Source organism: Camelus bactrianus, chromosome 12 (assembly GCF_048773025.1).
Source record: "Camelus bactrianus isolate YW-2024 breed Bactrian camel chromosome 12, ASM4877302v1, whole genome shotgun sequence".
Lineage (NCBI taxonomy): Eukaryota > Metazoa > Chordata > Mammalia > Artiodactyla > Camelidae > Camelus > Camelus bactrianus.
In genome coordinates, this window is record NC_133550.1 from 70,222,252 (window position 1) to 70,239,432 (window position 17,181).

A 17,181-nucleotide genomic window follows, 5' to 3' on the forward strand; every position below is an offset into this window, starting at 1 on the left:
TATTTCTTTGGGATTTCAGTAACATGTATGGTAGACCATTTAATACTACATAGGTCACTGAGGCTTTATTCATTTTTAAAAAAGCCTTTTTTCTTTCTTCTCAGATTACCTGGTTTCTCTTGATCTTTTTTAGGTTCACTGACACTTTCAGTCTCCAGTTTTTTATTAAGTTTATCCAGTATATATTTTTATTTCAGACATTGTATTTTTTAGTTCTATAATAGTCATATGTTTTTCTGTGGTTTCATTACTGTGCTGAGATTTTATCTTTTCACTCATTATCACTATCTTTTCCTTTAAGTCCTTGAACTTGTTTTTTGTTATCATTATTGTTATTGTTATGATGATGATGATGATGATGATGATGAATTCCACCATCTGAGACATCTTGGGATCTAATAGTTGCTTTTTAATTTTAAAAAATTACATTCACATTTTCCTCCTGCTTTATGTCTTATTTATTTTTTTAATTATATGTTGATACCTTGATTATGGCTTGAGTTTTCTTCTGGTACATAGTTAAATTACTGGAAGATCTTTTTGGTCCTGTCTGGCTTGGTTTTATTCTTTGAATAGGTGTGTTTTGGTTTTGAACTTAGTCTTTGGGTGTGGCCTTTGCTCCAGGTTGTAATTTCTACTCTGCAGGTGTGGCTTTACTGGCCTTATGCAGCGGGGTGCCTGAGAGTGCTCCATGAGGTTTTCCATTCCGCCTGGATTGGGACTCCAATGCGTCCTAGGCCTGCAGGACATCTAGTGTCTAGGTTCAGCTCTCAGTCCCACTGCTCCCCGCTGAGCAGGTGTGTGGGGCTGCGACACCTGTTGTGTAGTTTTGACTTTGGTAAATATTTAACATAGGTAGAAAACAAAATTAAATAAGAAACAATAACAAAAAAGCAATTCCCTCCAATTGAACAGAAACACAAACGAATGGACCTAACTACACCAAGTTGGAGTCATAATCACACCAGGAAACTACTTCAGGAAAAGAAGAGGAAGTTGGTTGTAAGTGTACGCAGTGGTCTTTAGTACTAAGTAACTGTTATTGTGAAGCGAGAGCATCTGTATTATAAGTTAGAGCACATTAGAAGTTGTATGAATCTTGTTCATAAACAAGACTTGCAACAGAAGTCTGAGCTACTTAGGGTCTACATGTTAGGCTCTAAATCCCTCTTCCAGCCAGCGTGTGCTTCTAGCCACGTTGTTAGCTTTGTGACCTTGAGTGATGGAAATGCAAATTAAGATGAGGATTCCACTTCACACACACCAGAATAGCAAAAATGAAGGAGCCTGACCATACCACCATGGGTAGGCAGTCTGGGGGAACAGGAATACGGTGGGAGGATGTATTGATTTCATAAAGCACTTTGGAGAGCAATTTAGTAACATCTAAACTTGAAAGCATCTGTCCTGTGACCCAGCAATTTCACTGTCAGGCAAAGCAGAAGGATGCGTATTCAGAATGTTCAGGGCAACCTTGATGATGGTAATAAATCATAAACGACCTAAAAGTACCTCAGTAGGGAAATGGGTAAAAAGTGCCATCTTATGTGAAGGAATAGTGTATTTAAAATGAAAGAATTAAAGCTAGGTGTATCAATATAGGTAAGTTCTGAAAATACAAAATTGAGCTTAAGACAGTTGGAGAGCACCCATATGTGTTATGAAAGTATTTAAGTATATTCTTAAAGCAATGTTATTACTTATGGTTACATAAGTAGTAAAACAATGAAATTATGGGCACTGCAAATTAATGATTATCTCTGGAGGAAGAGGGTTGAATGGTTTGTGGATTTCCCAATGTATTAGAATTTTTTTTTTAAGTAGGTGGCATATGTGAGCAAATGTTAACATTTATTAAATCTCAGTACATGGAATTTGTTATATTTCTCTCTGGAGCTTTTTTATTTAAAACTTTTTTCATAATTTAAAATAAATAAAAATACTTAAAACTAGGTTATTGTAACGTAGTGACTCTCTAGAAGAGGCATAAACAGACTCTTGTGAGAGCACCGAGGAGGCCTCAGCAAAGCCTGATGAAAGTGGTTGTCGCTGAATTCCAGACACGCAGGGAAGGTGGGACAGCGGGCGTTGCGACCACGGAAGGCCCAGCGCCGAGGCGTCAGCTGTGAGGGACACGCAGCGTATGTGGGAGATGTAAATGGGGCGTGGTTGGGGAGTTGGGTGGGGCTGAGGAAGGAGGGCCTCAGTGGTGATGTGTGGCGGCCCCGTTTAACGTGTCCTGCTGTTGAGGCTCACAGTGTGCTCTCTGCTCCCTTTCCTCTTTTGCTGCCTTTCTTTGGATTAAGGGTGTATTGACGACTCTTTGGGGTCTTTGTGTGTCTTTCAGGCCTCTGTGTAACACATCTACTCTGCCCTCTAGGCTGTGAGCGTGTGGAGGTGCGACAGGTGTTCGTGTGTCCCTGCCTCTGCTCCACTGCCGGAGTCGCTTCTGGGCTTCCTTGTGTGCCTGCCACTTTTGATTAGATGCCAAGATGCTGTGAATTTTGTCTTGTTAGTTACTGAGTATTTTTGTATTTCTGTAAACGTTCTTGACCTGTGTTCTGGGATGTGGCTAAGTAACTTGGAAACAGTTTGATTCTGTGGGTCTGGTTTTTAGGTTTTGTTAGGAGGGACCAGAGTAATGTTGAGTCCAGGGCTCATTTTGCCCCACCTTCTGAGTACTTTGTCCAATGCCCCGAGGATTAGAAAGTTTTCACTGTGACTGGCAGGGGGAGTAACTCTCTGGCCCCGTGTGACCTTGGGGGATCCTTCCCACTAATCCCTGGTTTGGGTTCCTTTCTCACACACATGCACTGATGTGTACCTGGCTGGAGACAGCAGATCTTCATTGCTGTCTGTGCAACTCAGTCCCCTCCAGTGCCTGACGTGTGAACTTGAGCGCCTTGGCCTCCCTGGCCTCCCAAGGCTGTTTCTTCACTTTAGGAGACAGCTGGAGCCCACCACGTCCCTCTGCTGTGACCCAGGACTACTTGTCAGGCAGAAAGTTAAAGGGCCCCTCTTGTTTTCCTTCTGTCAGGGATCACTGTTCTTCATTGCCTGATAGCCGGTGTCTTCAGAACCATTTCATGTGTTTGTAAATCTGGTCCCTGTTACTTCATCTTGGCTAGAAGCAAAAGTATCAAAATCAGGTACTTGAATGAAGTTACTTGGTAGCATGGAAGATATCCATGGGCTCCCCAAGAGTGCTGACCCCTTCTTGCTTGGGATGCCTTGGGGGACAGCAGAGGCGGGCCTTTCCTGGGTGGACATCACGGGAGTCCATTTGTTTAGGGAAGGAGTTGGGAACAGGGCTTGGGAGAAAGGTTTCACAGGAAAACCCAGGCTACAGGGTGAGATCCTCAGGGCCTGCTGAGAAGGAAGACCCAGCAGAGCCTAGGCTGGAGGACCAGGTGACCAAAGGCCGGTATCTGCAGTGGGAGGGTGTGGGGATGGTGACGCTGCCAGGAGTGCGAGTGTGGGTGGTGCTCGGGGTATGTGCATCTGAGGAGGAGGTGTCATTCAGTCCCCGGCGGCACGTCCCTCCTGACGCCCCGGCTGTGTGGCGCTTGTCAAAAAGGTGTATGTTACAAAAGCTCTGGTTCACAGTCAGAATAAACAGGCCTAAGGGTCCTTATAGAGGTACTTTCTTACTTTGAAACTGTGTGAAATGCTAAAAAACCAATTTTGAATTATTTAGCTTAGTAATTATGGAATGTTAGATGTGCCAACTTTAAAAATGTAACAGCCTGTTATTTTACCAGAAAAATGGGTTTATTTGAGTGTAGCAGAGAATTGCAATTTGGGACAACCAAGTTATAGCAAAAGCCATAGACAATTCCCATAAACGAAGCAGAGGAACATTATAGAGAAAAAGGAAGAAGTTGAGAGGGGCTGTTTTGAACAAAAGTCCATTGGAGGAAAGTGAGAGTTCGGAGTGGTAATGCTTTCTCACTGACTGAGGTTCTGGGCAGCAGGAGAGCCCCCTCCACGGAGGTCTGGGGTTGGGGCTGAGAGGGCGGTGAGGGCTCCCCTTCTTGCCCCCAGTTCCACTTTATTTTGTTAAGCTTTTGTTTATGTGTATATTTATTTCTAAATTGACATACACTCAGCTACAGTGTGTCAGTTTCTGCACAATGTCCCAGTCATGCACCGGCTCCATTTTATATGAAGTTCCCTTTGTTCTGTTTCACAGATGTAAGAAGATTTTCCCATTTTAGGTTATAACACTTACTTACTCCTGGTTTACTAGCACAACTTGGAGGGCCTCTTTCTGTTAGATTTTTCTGTAAAATTAAAAAATAGACAAATGTGCAAAAAAACATAATGAATACCCATGTACTCATCTCCCAGCTTCAACAGTGATCAGTACTTTGCCAGGTGCTTTGTTTTTTTTTTTTTCAATCTATCCGGTTTTCTCTCACACTTTTAAAATTTGTTTGGTTCTTGTTTTTTGGTGGAGTGTTTTAAAAGTAAATCCCAGAAATAATGTTATTTCACCCATACATACTTCACTTTTTTCCTCTAACAGATAAGGGAAGTCTTTATTTTTAAAAACATAGCCAGCATGTCATTGTCACAACTAAGAGAATGACAGTAATTCCTTAATGTCATCTAATACCAGCCCATATTCAGATTTCCCCAGTAGCTTCAGAAATATCCTCTTCCAGTTGATTTGTTTTAATTGGACCCAAACAAGATCTAAATATTACATTTGATGATTATGTCTCTTAGCCTCTTATATTCTTGAACTGCTACCCCTCCTTATTGCTAAGTATAAATTTCAAAAAATAAAATCATGACTTTCATGCAGATACGAAATGAACAGCCCTGGGCTGTGCTGGCCCATGTTCTTGCTGCAGGCCTTGGTGTCAGTCATTTCTCCAGGGAGTGCTGATCACTTCATTTGGAAGTGGTGCTCAGAGACTACACCTGGAGCACTCTGGGAGCCGTGAGGGGTCACCAGTGAGCCTTCTGGTCATCTTGTGACCAGGATGTGTGTGTGTTGATGGTGATGGTGTGTGGTCGTGGAACGGCTGCACAGAGACTCTTCTCGTGTCCTTGAATTGCAGCCGCTGGCCCGGCCGACCAGACACAGAGCAGGTGCGTATTGTCAGTACTGATCTCCTTGGAACAGGCAGGGACGAGGGAGTTTTAGGTCCTCAGTCATGGAATGTTCTGATAATTCGGGTGCTAATAAAGATCATGATTTTTGTTTTCCTTTTCCCTGTCATTTTGGTAAGTTAACGTTACAAAAGTAGAACTTAAAGTAAGTTTTTTTCCTGTTATTTTTCAGGTGAAGAGATTATAAATTGTCCACTGAATGAAAAAATTTTTCTTCAAGTGGCATATATTCCAAGAAAAAATCCCAAATGTTGTATTTTGCCTGAATACAGAATTTAAACAAGGAGTTTCCACAGAAGGTAAGATAATTTTCTTTTTTGATTCTGCTTTATTGTGTATTTATACACGTATTCTGTATAAGTGAATGTTCAAAGATGGATGACAGCAAAAACTGTAGTTTTGAAGATGTGCGTATGGTTTCCTGACTTTTGCGGGTTTTGATGCTCCTGTGTCTGATTTTGAGATGCTGTGTGTGGGAAGGTTACTTGGTCTCTCCAAGCCAAGGGAAGCCCAGTAAAAGGGGCGGCCAGGCACATGCAGGGAGGTCTGTGCGCATGTTCTGTCAAGGTTGCCATCCCCAGCGCAGTCCACATATAGGTGGAGAGGGAAGAAGGGACTTGTGCCCCACAGAGTGGATGCTCCTCCAAGGCTCTCCTGTTGCAGTCCAGTTAGATGTGGTTCAATGACATGTATATAAATTATTCTGAGCACGTATGTGCATTAAGAATAAAGCCAACTCTTCAAAGGCCAAAAGAGAAAAAGAAAAGAGATAGTATTGTGGTAGAATTCTTTTGTTCCTTGCTGAAGAAAATATAAATTGTTTTCAGAGCAAAGAATATTCAGTGTAGGCCCTTGGGATTTCTATAGATTAAATTTAAGCAAACTTGAATGTACATTCAGGACACACACAGACCATTGTGAGGAGAGTTGGCATAGTTAGATGCCCTAAGGGCTGCAGGTATTGAATAATCAGATGCAATATATATAATAATGTGTGAAATGTTTGAAGAAATACAAAATAGAATAAAAATTCATAATGAAAATCAAAGTATGAAAATGAACCAACTAGAAATTTCGGAAATAAAAAAGAAAGTTGAAATTAAAAACTCGCTGTAAGTGGATTAAACAGATTAGACGTAGCTGAAGACAGAGTTAGGGAACTGGAATATATCCCTGAAGAAGTTATCTAGTTTGCAGCATTGAGAGGTGGGAGATGGAAAGTGAGACTGAGAAACAGAGGGTAGATAAAAGCGTTCTGAGTGTGTGGTGGGGCCCCAGTATGGAGACTTGAAGAGAACAGGAACAGGCATTGTTCAGAGTACTGATCGCTTTGACTTTTCAGAAATGAACGAAGGAGATAAATCCATAGACTCAGGGAGCTCTAGGAAGCACACTGTGTCCTAACCTGTATAAAAGTGTAAAAGGAAACCCATGCCCGCACACTGAGATTTTATAGCACCAAAGCCAAGAAGCCTGTGAGCCAGAGGTAAAAGACAGAGTCCCTACAAGGAACATGTGAGGCGGAGAGAAGATGTCTCGTTAGCATGAATAGAGCCCAGTAGAGTGTGGAGTAATTCCTCAGAGTGATGAGAGAATATAAATTTTAGTATAGAATTGTGTATCAGGTATATTTTGCAAAAAAACAGCAATGTTTTTATGTTTTTGATAAATGTTAGGCTAGGTTATTTGGACTACCTTCTATCCTCCCCTTCCCCACTCTACAGAAAACAGCTAACGTCGTGTTAAAGAGAAAATCAGAGGACTGACAATACAGCAAGGAAGTTTTAGGCCACAGAGTAACAGAAAGAACCAGAAAGGTAATTTAAGCACCATAGGATGGAATCTTCCTTTGCCCTAGGGTGTTGCTCGTCTGGACAAAGTGGAGCGTGGACGTCAGAGGCCTTGTCGGCCTCTGAGGTGAAGTGAAGATACACAGTCCTCTCGGGTAGAGGATAAAGGGGACCCTCCCCGTATTAGGTGGGGCTCTGAAGGTCTGTGTCCGCAGAGTCAGGGTGAACTAGAACCATCCTGCCCCCACCTGGTTGTCTTTTTACTAAATGTAGCAGGAAAAATGGGGAAACCTGTGTCTGCAGATTAGATTAGCCTTTGTGAGGAGTTGTACCCCAGGTTCACGCTGCCTGGTAGTTCAGAGAAATTGAGCATGAATTGAAGGTTTTCTGGTTTGGTAACACCTTCAGGCATCCTGTGGGACCAAACGTAAAACCTTTCTGGAGGAAGTTACAGTCATCCTAGAATGCAGAAAATTCCTATGGGTATTTTTTAAGGGCAGGGATTAGTACACAGGCAAAACTGGCCCGGCACACAGGGAAATAAGGCACCAGGCATGGGAAGCCGCAGCACAGGCCTCGAAGGCGTCAGACTGGGGGCTGCCAGGGACAGAGTGGTAACTAAGTGCGCTCTCTGTCTTTAAAGAGACACTTAAGGAAATGAAAATATCCGCAGGAAGCAGTAAAAGGCGATGCGTAATACTTGAAAAGAACCAGATATAACTTCTTTATATAGAACCAGTATAAAGAATTTCTCACGTGGTTTTTTTAAACATATGTATATATTTATTGAAGTATAATCAGTTTACAATGTTGTGCCAGTTTCTGGTGCATAGCACAATGTGTCAGTCATACGTGAACATACATATATTGGTTTTCATATTCTTTTTCACCATAAGTTACTACAAGATACTGAATATAGTTTCCTGTGCTATATAGTATGAGCTTGTTTATTTTATGTATACTCATATGGGTTTAATACTGAATTATATAGTAAAGAGATAATCAGTGAACCAGAAAGTAGGACAGGAGAAGGCACCCAGAATGAAGCACAGAGAAAATGATGGAAAATATAGGGCAGAGGGTCTAGTTCAGTGGTAGAGCACGTGCTTAGCATGCAGGAGGTCCTGGGTTCAATCCCCAGTGCCTCCATTAAAAAAGACAATGTAGAGTAGAGGTTAGGCAGCATGGAGGATAGCACGAGAATGTCTAATATATGTTAAATGGGCATTTTATAAAAAAAAGAGAATGGGGGCAGATCTATCATTCGAAAAGATAAAGGCTAGAGATTTTCAAGAATTGGTGGAAAAAATACGTTGAAAAAGACAGATGAATCATAAGCAGGATAAATTAAAAGCAAATTTCCAGCTGGTTGAAGAGAGTAAAGCTGCAGAGCTGCAGAGACAAAGAGGGACCCTGAAATGAACCAGAGGAATGAGGTTAATGAACAGTGGTCACACTGAGCTTGCTTCTCAGCTGTGGCCGTGGAAGTCAGGGGCCAGTGAAAGAATAGTATCTTTATTGTCCTAGGAGTGAGCAGTTGCTAATTTCTAACTCTGTGTCTGACAAAAATATCTTTCAAGAATGAGGTGGAGATGAATACACTTTTAGGAAAACAGAAACTGAGAGTTTATCACTAGCAGTCCTTTGCTAAAGACATTTCTAAATGTGCAGAAAGTAGTGATCCTAAGTGGAAGAACTAAAATTCGAGAGAGAATGAAAAGCAAATCTAACATTCATTGTTTGTAGTAGATACAGCGTCTTTTGAAGGGAAGTCAGGCCAGAATCACGTGAGGCATGAAAGCAACGCACACGTTGAGAGACGGAGGGTGAGGAGCTGAGGCGGTCAGCGTCTGTGTGGTAGCAGGGCTTGGGAGAGTGCGGGTTAGTGTGGATTTTAGTACGTGCACAGCGCACAAGCTCTGAGGAGCCACAGTAAGAATAGAAACAGTGTGCAGCTTCCAAAGAAGTGGGAGAGCGCCGGGAAACTTCCTGTATTCTTATTAAAAGAAACTTTCAGCAGCCCTTATGTTTGATAATATACTGAAAGCTTTCTCTGAGAAAGTGGGAGGGAGACAGGGGTGCTAGCTCTGACTGCTTCTGTTGAGGACTATGATGGAGATTTTAGCCAGCCCAATAAGTGAGGAAATGGGGGAAAAGATAAGAGATTGGAATGGAAGAAACAAAACCGTTATTATTCATTGATGATGTGAACAAAGTTTTCTTGTATGTAAAAAGTCCAGAACAATCTACAGGTAACAGTCAAATTAATAACCTTTTAGCAAGCTGCTGGATCCAAAATCAGCTTATAAAGATGAATTGTCATATCCCAGGAACAAACACATTGCAACAAAAAAGCTATGTGTATAGCAGCGTATACATCAGAAAGTACCTGGGGACACATCTGAATACAAGGTGTGCAGGGTCCATAGGGCGAGCACTGTGCATTTTGAAACTGAAGAAAGGCTTGAGTGAGTGGACAGCTCCACCCTGGTTTAGGGTTAGAAAATGCAGTGTTGTAAATATTTCAGTGTCCTCCAAACTGGTCTAGAAATTCATCGTTATCTCAATCAAAAAACCCAAGGGCTTGCACGGGAGGATGGGGATAGGGAGGGTGGAACTGACCAGGTGACTTTGAAATGCTTGAAAATGAAAGTGTCCTTGAATAGTTGAGACAGTCTTGAAGACCTGCAGTTCATTCCACGTGTGCAGACCTCACTGAGACATGGCTTTGAAAGCCGGAAACGCTGGTGTTGTTGGTGTTGGTGGGGTGTCCGTCAGTCCTGGTTTTTGCCTGTGGTGCTGGTTTTATTAATAGCGTGTCCTTTCATCATGAGTCCCCTTGGAATCTCATTCTGCTATTTCTGGAAAGGCTTGGCTGCACTTTTGGTTTTTAGTGTTTGTTTGTTTGAGTTTCTCACATTTTCCCAAATGTAGAACTCCAAGTCAAGGAATAGTATCTGGTGATAGTAGAGAAAGGTTGCTTCTCTCCGGTCAGTCAGGGCGGTCAGGTGGGAGCACTGGGCTGGCCCGCGAGGACCCTGGGCTCCTCACCTCTGCTGTGGTCGTAGTGCTACAGCGGCAGTTGTCCTTCTACGGCCGGGAGAGGCGGGTGCGTGTTAGGACTGGTGGAGCAGGGGAGGTGACACTGGTGGGGCTTAACAGTGTGTGTGAGTGACGTCACCCCCCTTCTTTTACTTGCCCAGAAAGTGCATTTTTTATATGCCAGACGTATTACTCAAGTCCCATAACCTTTTGAAGAAAATACGGTCATTTTATAGGTGAGAAAACTAGAGCTCAGGGAGGTTAAGAAGCTTGCTCTAAGTGTATTAAGGCCCGGACTGAGCTGCTGCGGCCGACGTCCCAGAGCTCAGTGGCTGAAGCACACTTCTCCCAACCCCGTGCCTGGTCTGCTCGCAGCCTTCCTGGGTGGCAGCCCCTCTTGGAGGAGGTCCAGTCTGAGTTGTTCCAGTTCTTGCTGTCCCCAGGAGGAGGAGGGTCCTGGAGACCCCGTGGCTCACAGCAGTAAGGCCTTGACGTCCCAGCGTTACTTCCACGCCCACCCAGGTGCCCAGGGCTTCGTCACGTGACTACAGCTAGTTGCAGGGAAGCGGGGAAAGCTCCGCTTAAGAAGGGTGGCCAAGTACCCAACCCAAAACGCTGCCATTGAAGGAGGGCGAATGAAGACTGGGGACCAGCAGAGTCCCTGTCACACCTGTTGCGTCAGTTGGGTGGGAGTGTGCACCCAGCCTGTGCTCCCGTCTGTTGGCTCCCTGCCCTGCTCCTTGGCTGCAGCTTGCTGCCCCCGGGAAGAGTCGGCCTTTCAGCGCTTCCGCCAGCTTTGTCTGCTGCTTGATGTGGTGAACCCCCCGGAACTTTGACCCAGGTGTGCAAGGGGCTGTGAGCACTGCTCCTGTCCTAGAGGAGCTCGCCGTCTGCTGGGGACAGGCACGCTCACTGCCATCTGGGTAGGCCCTTCGGAGCGCTGCCCTGCTAGAGCCTAGCCCTGTTCTGGAGGTTGGTTCTGGCTCTGACAGGGCTGGAACTGTGTTTCCTGAGTCTCAGGTGGGTCAGTATAGACAATATAAAGCTATTCTTTTATAATTATTTAAACTTATCTTTACGTTTATGGCTATTTCTTTTCACTTCCGATTTTGGATTTCTGTTCATCTGTTCCTCCCCTCACTGGACTGTGCCCAGTGTAGACATGGTCTCATTTGTTGACTGACTGATTGTATAAGTATTTACAGCTTTCCACAGATCACATCGTGGTTTTGTTTTTTTTTTTTTGAAGACCAAATAGAATTCCAGTGGTATGTTGGTGAACATTCACAGGTGGCTCTCTGGGGGAGTAAAAACCCCCTGGCTTTTGTTGCTTTCTGCAGTGCAGATGCTTCTGTCACATCCAGTTTGAGCTGCCAGTGTGATGGCAGAGGGAGAAGCGCACAGTCAGCTCCTGAAGCAGGTCATGCCTCTTGGGCCACCGCTGAGCCTGTCCTCTGCGTACGGTGACCTCGTCTGTTTCCTCCTTTCCTCTGCAGTTGGGACCTTTGAGGGGAACGTGCGCCCACCCCGATTACGGGCTCTGCACAGGGTGGCTCAGTTAACCCTCACAGCAGCTCTAGGAGGTGCTCCTGTTCCCAGTTCACAGGTGAGGACACCAGGGCACAAGAGGTCATGTCACGCTCGGGTCACACAGCAGAGTCAAGACTTTGGTCATAAATCTTTAAAAAAAAAAAAAAAAAAAAGCAGCTGATCTGTGGCCGGATAGGTAATAGGATTCATTTCAGATTATGATTTTCTCTTAGCAACAGTCTCTATCACAGTGTTCTTTTTTTGAAGGGCTCTGTTCATGAAACTGCAAGATCATATGAGCAGCATTTCTCTTTGGAAGCTGCCTTCTGTCTGATGGTTATGCTCACCAGAAAAAGTAAATAAAGAAGCAGAACTTGGAGTTCCTTCAGTTTGGCTGTTGGATGAGAATCTGGAGGATGTTGGTGATGCTTTGCTTGGCATCCTAGGTAGACTGTGGGAAAACATAGTCAGGATGTGACAGAATCCCTGGGCTGTGTTGATATTGCAGGTATAGCCAGAGGTGTCTCAAGTCAATGAGCTAGTTCATGTGCCAGTAATTTGTTCTAAAGATGCTGGCAGAGGTGGGCCTCTGGGTCGTCTCGGGAAGGAGGATTAGCCTTCCTGTAGGTGAGGGCCCACCAAGAGTACTGGCATGTCTGTGGAGGGCAGCATGTAGTTGCTGGGACATGGGAAGCGGTTGGAAAAGTACACAGCATTACCTGAGTGACGGTTTTGAAACTGGTGTAAACAGTGAGATTAGCTGTGACTAAACCAGTACCATTGCGGGGAACTCTTTCAGGGATGCCACCAATGTGACTATTTCATAAAATGCGTAGATAGCTGATGGAAGTGCAGAAATGCTGTTGCACAGAGATCCTTGGTTTACACGGAAGTGTACTGGTGTGGGCTCCTGGTGTGTGGTCGCTCTCAGTGAGTGATCTGAAGAGTAGCCAGGTGTCACTGGTAATGTAAATAGAAGTTCTCAGATGCTGGTCTGTAATGCTGGTGAGATAAGCAAAGGCGAACTTTTCTCAAACTGTATTTTTTCATTGAGGTGTTATCCTCAATCCTGAGGTTATGGCTTTCTCGTTTTGATGTTTAAAAAGCCATTGTCTGGAATGAAGGTGATTGTAGATGTTAGTTTACCCTCTGCTCCTTTATGTCTACTTTTCTTTCTGTCTTTCTCTCCTTTCCTCCCTCCTCCTTGTTTGGCAAAGTGAAAAAGTTGGCAACCCTTTGTTAGCTTTCCAAATTAAAATACTTACCAGCCTGCAAACTCTGAGTGTCTTGGGACGACCGAGCTGTCCCCTTGAGCAGGTGAGTTGGTGGATTGGATTCTGCATGTGGGATGGGTTCTCAGAAGCCCTTGAGTGTCTCACTCTTCTACAAGGTGGAAATCCTTACTAGGCTTCCTGTTTTATGATTTAAGGGTAAATAAGTAGATGTTAGCTTATTATTTCAGACGACAGAAGTTAGAATAAGTGAGCAACATGATGCTGATTATTTGGGTTTAATTTTGGTTTTATTTGTTGGCCGAGATTTGCTCTCTACTTAGCCTGTGACGGAGTACGTGGGCTGAGTGGCTGTCCCGACCGTGAAGGGACCTCCAGTTGGGGCTGACACGCGGACCCAGTCCACGTCTGCGGTGCTGGTGTCCCTCAGAGCTGCTGCACGGCGGGCCGGGACATCTGCGAGCAGGACTCACACCACCTCCTACCCTCCCTCTGCTGGGGACACCTCACTGTCCTTGGAGGGCCCTCCAGCCTCCCCATGGCTGGCGCTGTCACGTGTTCAGTGTGCACCCTGTTGTGTGTCTGTGTTTCTGCAAATGCATGCTGTTGTTTGGTGTGTGTGTGTGTTTTAAATTAAATAGATGGACCGTATCATGGACCTGATTCCATTTCTTACATTTTCCCGTTTGCCCATCCTTTTGAGACTTGCCATCGAGTTTGCCCTCTACCTGTGCATGACACTCCCCAGGTTCGCTTCCTGTGCTGCCTCCTCGTCCTCATACATGGCCCCCTGGTTTCTTTGGGGTGTCCTGGTGGGAGTGGGTCACGGGGCACGTGGACAGACATGGGTGGTTTCCTGAGCGATGTCACGATGCCTTCGTGTGGCCACCCACCTTCTCTCTGGTTGGGAGTGTATGAGGTCCCTCCTGCCACCTGGCCTGCCAGCACTTCTGATGATCCAGTCAATCCTGCAGGCGTGAATTCATGTATGTATTTAGTTACCTTTTTCAAAGAGTCAGGTTTTAGTTAATCTCACTTTTTAAATTTTCTATTTCGTTGATTCAGGTTATTATAGTTACTCTTTCTTTTTCTTATGTTCTTAAGTTAATTGCTTAGTTTGTTTAGTTTTAATCATTCTCATTTCCTGGCAAGTGTATTTAAAACCATATTCTTTTCTTACTGCTTATGGCTACATCTTACGAATTTTGATATGTAATATTTCCATTATTATTCAGTTGTGAGTATTTCTTTTTTTTAAACATTTTTTATTGAGTTATAGTCATTTTACAGTGTTGTGTCAAATTCCAGTGTAGAGCACAATTTTTCAGTTATACACGAACATACGTATTTTCATTGTTACATTTTTTTTTGCTGTGAAGTTGTGAATATTAATCATTTTTTTAAACTGTGGGTTTTTTAAGGATATGTTTGTCTCAGACAGATAGGATTTCTTTTGACAGTTTTATTAAGATATATTTCATACACCATAAAATTCACTCATTTAAAGTATACAATTCGGTGGGGAGAGCGTAGCTTAGTGGTAGAGTGTGTGTGCTTAGCATCCACAAGGTCCTGGGTTCAATCCCCAGTCCCTCCATTAAATAATAAATAGATAAACGTAATTACCTTCCCCCAAAGTAAAATAAAATATTAAATAAAATAAAGTGTATAGTTTGGAGGAGGAAGGGTATGGCTCAGGGGTAGAGTACATGCTTAGCGTGCACAAGGTCCTGGGTTCAATCCCCAGTACTGCCATTAAAATTAAATAAAAACCTTACGAAAACATGTACAACTCAGTGGATTATAGTGTATTCACAGAGTTGTGCTGCCATTATCATGATCAATTTGAGAACATTTTCATCACCCGCAAAGAACCCTTGTGCCCTTTACCAGTCATTCCCCATCTCCCCCAGCCCTCCCGTCCCCCTGTCCTGGACAGTCACTAACCTGGTTTTCCTCTGTAGGTTTGCTCACTCTGGTCGTTTCACGTAATGGTACCCTGCACCATGTGGTCTTTCATGATCGACTTCTTTCACTTAATATATCTTCCAGGTTCATCCAGCTCTCAGTACATAGCAGTGCTTCACTCTTTGTCATTGCTGAACAATATTACATTGTTTGGTTAGATCACATTTTAAAAATCCATTTTTCCTTTGATGGACATTTGGGTTCTCTCCCTCTTTTGGCTTTTGTGAATAATGCCATGGTGGACATTCGTGTCCTGGTTTATGTGTAGACATTTGTCTTCCTCTCTTGAGTGTGCACCTGGGAAAAGAATTGCTGGGTCATGTGGTCACTCCATGTTGGATCATTTGAGGAACTGCCAGACTTTTGCAAAGCAGCTGCACCATTTCACATTCCCACCAGCTTCTCCACGTCTTTGCCAACACTTCTCACTATCACTTTTTATGATTCTATCCATCCTAGTGGCTGTGAGGTTGTACCTCATTGTCGTTTTGACTTACTTGCATTTCTCTGATGGCTGATGGAACTAAGCATTTTTTTCATGTGCTTATTGGCCTCTTGGATATTTTCTTTGGAGAAATATTTATTCAGATCCTTTGCTCATTTTAAAATTTGTCTTTTTATTATTGAGTTGTAAGAGTTCTTTATATATTCCAGATACAAGTCCTTTATCAGATACATGATTTGCAAAAATTTTCTTCTATAAACATTTTCTCCCATTGTGTGGGTTGTCTTTACACTTTCTTGAAGGTGTCATTTAAAACACAAGAACTTTATTTTTGAGGAAGTCCAATTTATATTTTCTTATGTTAATTTTGGTGTCATTCCTAAGAAACTGTTGCCAAATCCAAAGTCATGATTTAGCTGTATTTTTTTCTTCTAAGGATTTTATAGTTTAAGCTCTTAAATTTAGGTCTTTGATCTATTTTGAGTAATTCTTCATATATAGTGTATAGGTAAGGGTCCAAATTTATTCTTTTGCCCACTGACATCGATGGACAGATCTGGACAGTACATTAGTAAAGCAACAGAGATCCTAAGTGACACAATGGAACAGATAGAATTAATTGATATTTTCAGGACATTACATGCAAAAAAACCCAAGATACACTTTTTTCCCCAAATGCATATGGAACATTTCCTAGGGTAGACCACGTACTAGGACACAAAACAAGCCTCAACAAATTTAAGCAGATAGAAATTATTTCAAGCATCTTTTCTGACCACAGCTGTGTGAAACTAGAAGTTAACCACAGAAAGAGAAATAAGAAAAAAAAAAGATTACACGGCGACTAAACAACATGTTACTAAAAAACCAGTAAGTCAAGATGAAATCAAAGAGGAAATTAAAAAAAATCTTCAAATGACAATGAAAACACAACCATACAAAAATCTATGGGATGCAGCAAAAGCAGTCCTAAGAGAGAAATTCATAATGATACAGGCCTTCCTCAAAAAATAAGAAAAATGTCAAATAAATAACCTAACATACCACCTAAATTAGAAAAAGAAGAGCAAACAAAATGTAAAATCAGCAGAAGGAGGGAAATAATAAAGATCAGAGAGGAAATAAATAAAACAGAGATAAAAAACAATAGGAAAAAATAAAAAAACCCAAGAGCTATTTATTTGAAAGGGTAAACAGAATCAGCAAACCTCTGGCCAGGCTCACCAGGAAGAAAGGAGAGAGGACCCAGGTAAACAAAACAAGAGATGAAAGAAGAGAAGTAGCTACTGATACTGCAGAAATACAAGTAAAATTTAAGACTACCACGAACAACTATGTGGAAACAAATTGCACAACCTGAAATAAATGGGCAAGTTTCTAGAAACTTATAGACCACCAACACTGAAACAGGAAAAAATAGATAATTTGAACAGACTAATCACTGGAAGTGAAATGTTATCTGTAATAGAAGAAAACTCCCTGCAAACAAATTCTTCTGTGTGCAGATATCTAATTATTTATTCCAGCATCATATACTGAAAACACTGTTCTAACCCCATTGAATTGTTTTGGCACCCTTGTCAAAAGTCAATTGACTGTAAATGTGTTTTTTTTTTTCATTTTTCAGCTTTATTAGGTGGAATTGTTACAGTTTAACTGCACATATACAACATATTGCATGTAAATATGTATATACAATATACTGCACATTTTCTTTTTTAGTTTACAGTTATGTACTGATCATTATTTCTGAAAACAGTTTAGAGATTTAGGTTTTTAGTGAGTGTTTATTTCTTGGCTCTCAGTTCTGTTCTATCAATCTGTATGTCGTTCCTCATGCCAGAGCCACAGTGTCTTGGTTACTGTAACTTTGTGGTAAATTTTGAAATTGGGAAGTCCTCCAACTCTGTTCCTTTTCAAGACTGTTTTGTCTGTTCTGGATCTCTTACATTCCCAGATGGACTTTAGCATCAGCTTGTTGATTGACATAGGATTTTTAGAAACTATCCTTGAGATATTAATTTCTGTGTTGTGTTGGGGAACACAGTCTGCA

At 42.6% G+C, this 17,181-nt stretch overlaps 1 protein-coding gene across 4 annotated transcripts in view; it reads left to right on the forward strand.

Moving 5' to 3' along the window:
- The window catches only part of PPP6R2 (protein phosphatase 6 regulatory subunit 2), a 68,277-nt gene that overhangs the window by 12,778 nt on the left and 38,318 nt on the right, over window positions 1-17,181 (forward strand). For 3 of the 4 annotated variants that reach the window (XM_074375851.1, XM_074375853.1, XM_074375855.1), the window contains exon 2: window positions 5,294-5,420. The gene's annotated coding sequence lies outside the window, so the exon portion shown is untranslated. Of the gene's footprint in view, window positions 1-5,293; window positions 5,421-6,845; window positions 6,939-17,181 lie in introns of all 4 variants that reach the window. The other variant, XM_074375852.1, reaches the window with a different exon arrangement.